Below are 10,911 nucleotides of genomic sequence, written 5' to 3'. Positions count from 1 at the left end.
AGAGTCCTACAAAACCAATCGTTTCTCTTTTAAACAAAAATTTTACTAAAGTTGATACAAGATCGAGGAGAAAGTTCTAGGGTTCTAGGATGAGTGGTGTACCCCTCTGCTGATAGGCAAAATATTTTCTCTGGGTCTGAATTAGGGAAAACAGCCTCTGCCTTTCCTAAACCCAAGACGCTTGGCTTCATTTTCTACTATGGCAGCCTAACCTAATTGCATATACAAGCTAAAAAAGGGTTGTTGGAGGAGCAGAAGAGGAAACATTGACGCCCACAGCCACAGACATTCACCTGCAACTTCTCCCCTGGAACTGTGCAGGATTACTCAGTCTGAGGCCTGATTTTGAACTTTGTGTAATGATGATGATAACAGCAATAAAGCGTTTGGAACAGTCAAATCCAGCATCTTAAGTAGTAATGCTGGAGTCATCATTAAACTCACCACAGGTGTTTCCCTGGCATTAGATCCGAGCAGAATCGCCATGGATGGATAGTTAACTTTGGTCTCTGCAAGAATCTGCTCAGTGGGGGCATTCCAAGTGCTGTTCCCATAGGTCTTTGTAACTACAGAGCCTATTAACATCAGCTATAAAGATGGGTGTCCAGCCAGTCATCACACCTGCCCCTCTGAGACCCATCCTACGTTCAAATTCCCCAACTTCACAAGGATTTAGGTGCGTTTAAAAGACTTGTACTATAAACCACAGTATCAGAGTGCATTTGTTCTCTGAACACACTTGCTTTTAAATAGTTTTGTGAAGGAAGCATTGCATTTCTGTTCAGATCCATTATTATTTTCATTGTCATTGTTGCTACCAATATCACTCATTATTAAAATGAAGCACAGAGATCAGATGGGCAAAGAAAATGCTCTGATCAGGAAAGAGTCTAGAGATTTTAAATATGCTATTGCATCTACCGACCTACCTGGCATTACAAATACACTTTGTTTCTATAAATAAAAATTACTTAAACCCAATGATGAAGTTATTTGTTCATCAAGGAAGTTAATAAGCTTTTCAGAGAATCGTGGATTCAAATGTGTGGACAATAAAGGGAAAAGTGCTTGTTTCTGTGAATTGTTAACTTCCCGGCGGTTCTGCTCTAACATTAATGCTGTGGATGTATTGCTTAAGAAGGGGTTTTATCATACAAAGAACTGTGGGCAGCAAGTAGGATGATAGCCTTTTACTTGTCAATTTCTAGGCTTTATATGGAATATAAGTTTTTAGATATTTTTACCTCGTTAATGTCTTAAAATATTTCATATCCAACTACCAGCAAGTATAAAGCTGGCATACTCAAGTACCTAGAATTATGGTATTTTTTATTTATGAGGATCTAATCTTGCACCAATGTTCAGTGACAGAAAGCACCCTTAAAAACATACTCTGTTTCTCCTGAAATAGAGTTTTAAAGAAATTTAAAGATCTTAAAGCAATTGCTATTACATTCTATTACTGTCTATTACAAAAAAAAGAATGTATCTAGATTAAAAAAATGAGTTGGTCCACACATGAGCTAACCTCACTTTCTTCACCTTATGAGGGTGTGGGTTAATATTCTTTAACTTAACTTAACTAGGCAAGTTTAATTTTCATGGGCACTGAGAGTGGACGCCAGCTAGGTAAAGCAAGAGAGAAGAAAGAAAAAAAAAAAAAGGGCAAAAAAAGAAAAAAAAGAAAGATATCCTGGATTTTAGCTTGGAAAATGGTCTAAGTTAGAAAACACTGCAATGTGTTACCTGAGCTTAGCCTACCTTCAAAGGCATTTCCTAGCATGGGCCTAACTGAACACTTATTCTCACACACTTAACACTTAATATAGTCCTTTATTTACAGATCACTGACAGGAGAGAGCCGAGCAGTCCATAATAAGACAATCTGTTTCTGTGAATTATGTGATATGCTAATTAAGACAAGGTGCACAGTAACTACTTTCTAATTAAAAAATTAAAAAACAAATAAATAAATACAAAAAACACAGGTTAACAGTAGGTACTGAAAACTTTCATTTCAACAAAGTATTCTTTTTAATGAATTCCTGCACTGTTACAAGAATGTAATAAAGCATCTGAAGCCATAAAAAAAATTATGATCTCCCATAAAACTTAAAAATGGACAAACTGATTTGTCTCAGAATTTACACAGAAATAATTGGACTGAGAATTTACGTGCCAAGTTTCCACTTGGAAAGAAATTTTAGGGACTGTTACTATTACAAAACACTGAAAATGAAGGTACATAATGGAAATGCTGACGAACTGTAGTTCCCCAGTGCAAGCTTGACACATAAATGCTCACGGACACTCTGTAAAAATCTGAAACTTTCTTTGATAAACTCTGCTTCCATAACCAAAAATGAATGACCACCTTTCCCAGCTTTTCAGGTCAGTACAGATATAAGCACAGAAATCCCTATCTTGCAAGTTTCCTGACTTCCCAGAATAGCTTTGAAGCAGGAATTATTGTAAGTCATGAGTGAAAGCGTATTATAAGAAGTGCTAATGAGGCATGAATTACAGCCTTTACTTTTTTTGTTAAGAGACCATTCTCTGAAGAGGTCACCATGGATGAAATATGATTTTCTCTTTTCAGGGCAAATTGAAGGCATTTGTTTCACATTGCTATTTCTCCAGCTTGTATCAGATAGATAACCTAATCAAATCACGCATGGTTTTCATTACAGTTTAGCAAAAAGTACTACCTGACGCTCCCAGAAATGAATCAGGTATTTGGGTACAGTAACTTCTGTACAGCAGTAGGCCAAGGCCAAATATGAAATTAAACTCCCGGTTGACATAAAATAACCTTTAGCCTATGCTGTTCTCAAGACTTTTTCACTAGATCCTTTCCACAGGGAATCAACCAGCTTATATCTGATTCATGTTTTTTCCTTTTCTGGGAGTGATTCCCAGCGTAGTCATCTTTGCCAATGAGACCAAACTGTGGTCTTTTTAGGAGCATGTTCCAGATTTAGTCCCATGATTCAAGCCACCATCTGGTTTTAAAGGGGAAAACCCTTCTCTGTGGAAATATTAACCTGACATGTCTCCAGTCTAGACTAATAATTATGTTAAAAGGACAGAGTGAGTCCATTACCCGCATGGAATGGGTGGAGGTGGTTTGATAAACCAGTAATAAGAGGCGTCAGACTAGCCACCAAGGACTTCTCATTCTTATTTGCTTTCTTATAAAATGGAACTTTAGGCACATTCAAGAATTCTGCTTCCACTGGGACTGACAAACTGTTCGTTTATTTCCATCAAAGGCAAGGGACTGCATTTTGTGTAGTGCCCATAAAACAGGAAATGGAATGTTGTTCAACAAAGGTTGACCTGCTCCTGTAGATTTTTGTCAACGCGGCTTTTGTTCAGAATGGGAAGCAGGGTTCCTCTAATTGTACCATTCCAATTCTTCTCATTGCAGCCTTTTATATATTCAAATGGACGCATTCATTTAAAATCGTCTATGCTTTGAAAATACTGCACAAGCAAAACAGGTGTTGAGAACTAGAATGAAGCAGGTGACCTTCAGTAGAAGGAAAAAAAAGAGAAAGTACAATTCACAGAGAAAGAGTTTTCTAATGCAAGTTCCCTAGGCCCCGCTTTAGCAGCGGGCTTAAAATTGGCTTAACTTTCCTTAAGAACACCAGGCAAAGAACTTCAGACAGAACTCGGTCGCAACAGCCACACCGCGGTTATTGATGCTACAGAACTGGACGGTGGAACTGGGGAATGTGCTCTCCAGTGCCATCTACTGGCACCCAAACCATCAACCCACTGTTCGAGCATCTCTTTGTGCACAAAGTACTCCCTTCAGAGCTCTGAGCGAGCACACATGCAAATACGCACTTATTTAGGTTATTCCTATTTTAGTGGTAGTCGCTTATGCATCCTAGAGTAGGGCAATCCAAGGGTGTCTCGCCGACTGTTTTTAGAAGGGCATGCTAATGTAATATTTATACAATCATGTTGGTATTCATCTGTAACGCACACAGTTTAGACCACCATCCACAAGCACGAGTGCAAATCCTTTTGCCAACCTCCATGAGTCTCTCTGGAGTTCTTAAAACGGGCTTTTCAATTCAAAAGTGATAACCAAAGTACCTTGTTATAGCGAAAACTCTTTATCCCATCTTGAAACAGGCAAGAAGAAAAATAGATTTTCAAGCATACTTTACGGACAAAGGAAAAGAAACTGCGTATAACACTATCGTAAAATATTTGAATTATTTGCTCGCGTTTTCCTTTCACACATCTCACAGAATTGTAAAGAAACTGAGAAGCATTGTTATCACCATTTTTCACAGAGGGAAACCAAAAGAGGAAACTAATACACGGCTGTTTTTTTTTTCTTACAAGCAAGACAGTCGCTGAAAAGGGAAAAAAAGTATTTCAGAAATTCTCACTTCTACGTGCTGTTTTTCAGATCACTGTTTAAACCAGCATATTTGAACTGATTGCTTTCATATTAATTCAGGAGGTTGACATTTTTAAATAGCTGCATACAAATGTCTAACGAAAGATAAATTTACAACCTCATTGGAAAATACTGCTGTTATCTAACTTTGCAGAGCTATGGCAGAAACAAGAACAGTTACCTGCATTCGTAGTATAAATTCCTGTCATAAATTAACATTATAAAATGAAGCACAGTCAGTTTCATACACAGCCATATAAATTGCTCGAGAATTCAAAGTGATCTTTTTCTTTCTCTTCTGTTCTCCAAGGTAACTAAGAGGAAGTAACAATCCTAAAAATACCGTGATCTCATTTGGGGGTGGGGGGGGCGGGTAGTGATGCCCAACATAGATACAAAGGAAAAAACGTCAAAGAAGCAATAAAAAAAGCAAAGGAGAAGACCCTGAAGCTCTTGAAGACCTACCCTAATGTTAATAGCTAAAGTACGAAATAGACATTGCTGAAACAAAGCGTGGCCAGTCCGGCCCAAACCACGACACAAAGGAAAAAAAAATAATCAGAAAAGAAGATGTAGCCAAATGGCTTTGTCTTCCTGCAGATGAAAAGCAGTGTGCTACAGCCCTTACAGAAGGGCAGTAATTGGTGCGTTGGGAACATCCCACGCCCTTCCATTGTCTAGCCAAAAGAGGACTGAGCTTATGTTACACAATCTAACCCTTCGCAACAGCATTAGCTTGGACTCTTACCCCAGTACTGCCTCTCAAGCACTTCCAGCTTGCACTCAGGCTTGGGAAAGTGATACTTGCCATAGCACAGTGCTTTCTATGTAACCCCCAGTGAACTACAAACAAACCATCCCACAACTCAGCGATACGCTGCTAGCAGAGATAAAAATCACTGGGAATGTGGGACAACTGTTTGCGCTGTGACAAAGCTAAACTAGCTGGTGCCATTCAGTGAGGTCACCTCTGAGGAAGTGCAGTTAGGACTGTGATTGCATCATCAGCCAGACTGGAAATGTGACCAGCGCACTGCACAGCTTCCTTCTGTCTAGGTCACCATGTACCTCTCCATTAAGAAATAATAATGCCTGCTACAATTCGGCCTTAACAGGCTTTGCCAGTTTGAACTTAAAATGAAACTGTACTGGTTTTAAATAGGGTCTTGCTGCTGTATAAACATAAATATGTCATTATTAAGGTATTTTTCAAGACTACATGGATGCCTTCTTAAAATGCCTGAAGTCATGATTTGGAGGTATCTTTTTTGCAATAGCAAGCTTGGTCATTTACTTTCTGGTAGGTAAAATTCACTGTTCCAGGAGAAAACATTATACATGCCCTCCAAGTACTAATACTCCATTACTGCTGCTGCCACCGCAGAAAGTGAGCAAAGAAAAGTTGCTGGCCTGTAATTTGGAAGCTCCCTTGCACAGCTCTCCTGCAGGCTCTGTTCCTCATTTGAGAAGCAGAGATAATAGCAACTCCTCGCTTGCTTCACAATAGTGTTGGGAAGTTAAACACAATACACCCTCAGGAACACTGTGGTCATAAGAAGAGTAACGCAGCAAAGCCAAAAAGCCAGGGCATATTTATTTTGCTGGCAAAGCACTGCTCTCGGAGCAGTAAGGCAAACACATCCTCGGTGTAATGACAGGTAGGGTTGCAAGTGAGATGCGTTTGGCCTGTTGCTTTTAACTGGTATTGTTTCTGTTGCTAGCTTTTCAGGACACTGCAATCAAATAATTATTGTTTCCTTGGTTGCCAACTATTTTTCTTTTATTAGTAATACCGACCTTTGTTTATTCTTCTTCCTCCCATGGGAAATTTCAACACGCCTCCAGAAGGGATGTTGTATGACTCTCATTTATAATGGGATCACTCCCTTTCTTCCCAGGAGAGGCTTTCTCTTTCCATTTTTTCTCTTCTGTGTTTGTAGACAGGGACACCAAGTCAAATCTCTGCTATGTTCGCATTCACATGATCTGAACAAGACGAACAGATCAGCAGTTCTCACACATTTGCCTAGGAGACGTACAGCTGAAGAGAATTCATCTCAGACACCATTCCATTTAAATTGTTTAACATTCATTCTGGCAACATTAGCAACAGACCATATAGAAAAGTAGTATCGAAAATACATTTTTGTGGTTTTTTTCTTTCCTTAACGTAGTATTTTCTGGGGTTTTGCATCCTTCATGTCTTTGCTTTTTTGCTCTTCACTTCCTACTTGTTTTCTCACCAATGCACGCACTTTACTACCTGTCCCCAGTCTTACTCGCTCACAGCTTATTTCTTGGTGTGGTTTCGTCCTCCTTAGTTACCCCTCCACACCCCCACACCTGATCCTCCTCTTTCAGGTATGTAGTTTATTTTGCTTTCTTATCATGAGCTACTACCTTTTGTCCTAGAAAATCCTCTTCTTTCACTAGGTCATCATGTACTTCTGTCACTCTCATTTGTAGCCCCCAGCTCCACTACTGGCAACTCCTGCTGATGACAGATGTCTCACAATCAGCTGCAAGCCTGCTCTTGGCTCCACGCCTGAGGGAAGCTCCAGACTTTTTTAAAGTTTGCTCTTTGCAGTAGCACTTTTATACAGATGCAGCAAAGTCACCTTTCCCTGAAGTACAGCATCTTAGAGAAGTCCAGGTCCTCTCTACATCACCAACGCTGAATATTTGTAGAAACAGCTTGAGAAAAATCGCAGACAATGCTATCCAGCTTGGTGAGTAAGCATGGATGGCATTTTGCCCTGGGAGTCCTGTTTTGAGCAGTTGGAGCATGTCAGTGGATTATTTCATTGCCTAATATACACAGCAGGAGTTCTGGACTTGAGTGTGCAGACAAACCTTCATCACACCAACCCTAAGCTACGTACATCCTCCCCCACCATCTAGTGCAATACTTTCATCTCTTCCCATGCTTCCTGCACCATTTAACCTCAGTATTACCCTTCCCTCACTCGTTTCTCCTACTTACCTTTGGCAAATCAGAAGGAATACAAACTGTCCAATGAGGAGCTAAACAAAGAGAGTCTAGGGTGTGCTAAGTCATCAACCAACCTAGGGTGTGCTGAGTCATCAACCAACTAGCAGGAAAGTCTACAAATTCAGATTGGCTAGATATTCCAATGCTATATACATTCAGATGGGCCTAGTGCCTATCTATCAGATGTTGGCAGCCAAATACCATAGTCTTCTAGCTTGCAAAAAAAATGGCTTAAGGGGCTATGTCTGTATAGATTCCATATACAAAGTAATTGTGTCAACTTCTGGCCTACGCTTTCTGCAGCACCTATGTGCAAAGAAGCCAACACCAAAGGATTTGCTAACTCAGCTTTATGTGACATTAGTGGCTATGTCTGCATTAGCAAGTAGCACTTTGAATTAGAAAGACCAAGACACTGGCTGCTGAGAACCAGATGCCCACGCTACATGCTTTTGGGAAGTGCTTTATGTTCTACTAGCTCTAGACCAGTCCTGCAGACTGAAACCCCAACAGCAGATGGAGTCCAAGAATACATCATTTGATTTCACAGAAACAGAGAAGGGTTCAGGCTGAAAGGGACCTCTAGAAGTCATCTAGTCCAACCTGCCCTGCTCAAGCAGGGCCACCTAAAGCTGTTTGCCCAGGACCATGTCCAGAATTTTGCCAAGGATGGAGACTCTACAACCTCTCCAGACAACCTGTGCCAGTGCTAGATCACCCTCACGGTAAAAAAAGTGTTTATGTTCAAACAGAATGTACCATATTTCAGTTTTTATTTTAGTCTTATCCAAAAAGAATCCAGTTTACCCAGCCTGAGATCACTCCACTGCAATCAAACTGATGTTCAAGAGACTCGCTTCAATAACAAAACCACAACCCTTTATCCTTGCTGAAATGTTACTGTAGATTTATTCACTGGTTCTTCTACTACAACCACGTTCTGCCACCCTAATTCACAATCCGCAGTGCCTGACTTAAAACATTTAAAGAAATGCTGTATTAAACACCACTTTTTAAACATGGTATGGGCGGTTTTTTCTTCTTCCTTAGCTGCTTCCCTGTCTCCAAAAACAGAACACAAAGTAAAACACAGAGACCTGTTTAAACACAAATATACCACCACACTGTGCATTGCAATGGTTCAAACCATAGAAGGATACGCTTCATCCATTCAAAACTTAGTAATAACTTGCAAATAAGAGATAAAGGAGAAAGATGAGTGCATTCCCTTCCACATTTACTTTGTTTACCACATTACCGAGATTATATCCCAAGAATTCATAAAGCTGTAATTAGCATCTGTGATAGAAAACTGAAAAAAACTTTATCAAACTTGTATACCAACACAAAACACTGTTAATGACCAGTAATCACATACACATTGATGTCAGCTATATTTCTAGAGACGTACACATAGGCATTAGATAGTCCTTGCATTTGGAAGCCTGTCCTGCTCTAACACATTGCTATCTTTGACATAGACGCAAACAAACCAGGCCCCAAGCCCATTTTGAAATCAGTGCACAGCAAGGCTGACGGCAGATTAAATACACTGTGCAAAGATTCTACAGAGTGTATAGCTGTGTACAGTGTGACACTATACTACATAAGCAGTGGGTTAGATGCTATGCACGCTGAGGGTGCCCAGCGTTCAGAACTTTGTGATTGATCAAGGCAGCCCTGTTCTAGCATTGCTGAAGTCATAGTTATAGCTCTGTGGCAGATCATCAGCTGAGAGGACACAGACAGATCACTTATGAAAACACAATTCTGTTTGACCTGCACAATTGCCATCATTGCAGTTAAAAAATTATCAGACCATCTGCAGACAAGTACTACCGATATAATTTAGGAATAAGGACATGAGGAACAATAATAGTGTCAAACACATGCCACAACACCAAAAAAGAGTGAAGAGACATTCCAATGAAAACTCCCAGAAGGATGGACTTCAAAGTGTCTGTTTTCTCTCTAGTATTTTGTTTCTCTTCAGATCATTAGGAAATACCTCTGCAAGTACAGTCTCTCAGCTTTTGCCATTTTAATGAGATTTTCACAAAAACTTAAAAAAGTTTAAAAGCTTCTGTTGAAATTAAACTGTATAATAAAATTGCATCACACCCAAATGCTTTATTACCTCAACCTTTAACCTAGCTAGTCAGGGAAATGAATTAATGAATCAACTTGCAAAATGAAGCATTACTTTTATGAATACAGGAGGTAGAACCTGGCACTCAGAAGACTTCCTGCTAAACTGGCCTGGCCATATAGACAGCAAACGTCTTATACATTTTAACAAAACATTTTAGGAAAATAATAACTGCTATTTCTGCCCATTAATGTGCACAAATTCTAATTTTCGGGTTCATCAATTTGTATAGTGGTAAGAAAAACTGAAAAAGGTTTCATCTGACTTTTTTTTGATAAAATTTTAACGGAATAGCTGTTAATGTTCAAAAATGCTCCAGGGTCAATTTCCGTTAATTGTTGTAGCATTGATTTAATTTTTAAGTGTAGGTAGGATGCTTTTCCCATACCTGTAACCCTATTTTTATCATAAACAAGTTGCTTCTTGACTACTTTTCAAAAAAAGTAATCATTCCCAGTCATTTTCATATTCATACGGAAAAAGTGGTACTGCTAGACATATTACTATGTTTAAAGAAATTGGGGGGGGAACAGGAAAAAATCTGGTTACAAATAAAATATGCAAAATATTCAGGATATAAAATTTCCACAGACAGTATTTCATCCAAATAGTTTTTCAAAATTAAACAGGAATTAGCAATTCATAAAATACACATGCTAACTAGGAGTCACCAAGCCAAGCGGAAGCGCTGCACAGGGAGGTGCAGCTGTCGCCCCGTTAAAGCCAAGGTGCCCGAGTCAGCACTGCAAGGGTGGCATCTCCATCTATTTAGGAGACAAAAATTGGAGTCCTCTCCTGAGGGCAGTGCCTACAGTAGCCTTTGAAGAACTGAGAATGTCTCACCCCTTTTGAAACACAGCTGCCATGGGAGGGGGCGTGCTATGCAACACACAGGCAGCTAGAGCACCTGCCAAGTTTTGTGCTCGAGCTCTCAAGATTAGCCCCGTTTCTTTTCTCATGATTATTTAATAAAATTTACGTCTCTATTCAACAGCTTGGTTTTGAATCCGAGTCAAATCGATGTCCCCCTTCCAGAGTACCAGAGTCATTAGGTTACAGCCATGTTGCCCTCTGCATCTGAACATGTCTATTTTGTGTTTTGTGAAATCCACTTGGTTTCTGTGAAATCCACTTTGTTTCAACTGAGGAAGCAGAAGGGGACATAGCCCCTAACTCCCTTCCCACCTTCCTCCAGCCTAGACACTGGCCTGGTGATTAACATACTGTCATGGGAAGGAAGAGACATTGATATGAATGAGGACACACCTGAATCCAATTTTCTTGCTTGTCCAACTAGTCTAACCACTATGCTAACCACTGGATCATGAGCAACCTGGTTTTGAAAAA

This window comes from Chroicocephalus ridibundus, chromosome 1, assembly GCF_963924245.1.
Source record: "Chroicocephalus ridibundus chromosome 1, bChrRid1.1, whole genome shotgun sequence".
Taxonomy (NCBI): domain Eukaryota; kingdom Metazoa; phylum Chordata; class Aves; order Charadriiformes; family Laridae; genus Chroicocephalus; species Chroicocephalus ridibundus.
The sequence above is the reverse complement of the archived record's forward strand: the minus strand, read 5'-3'. Positions refer to the sequence as shown.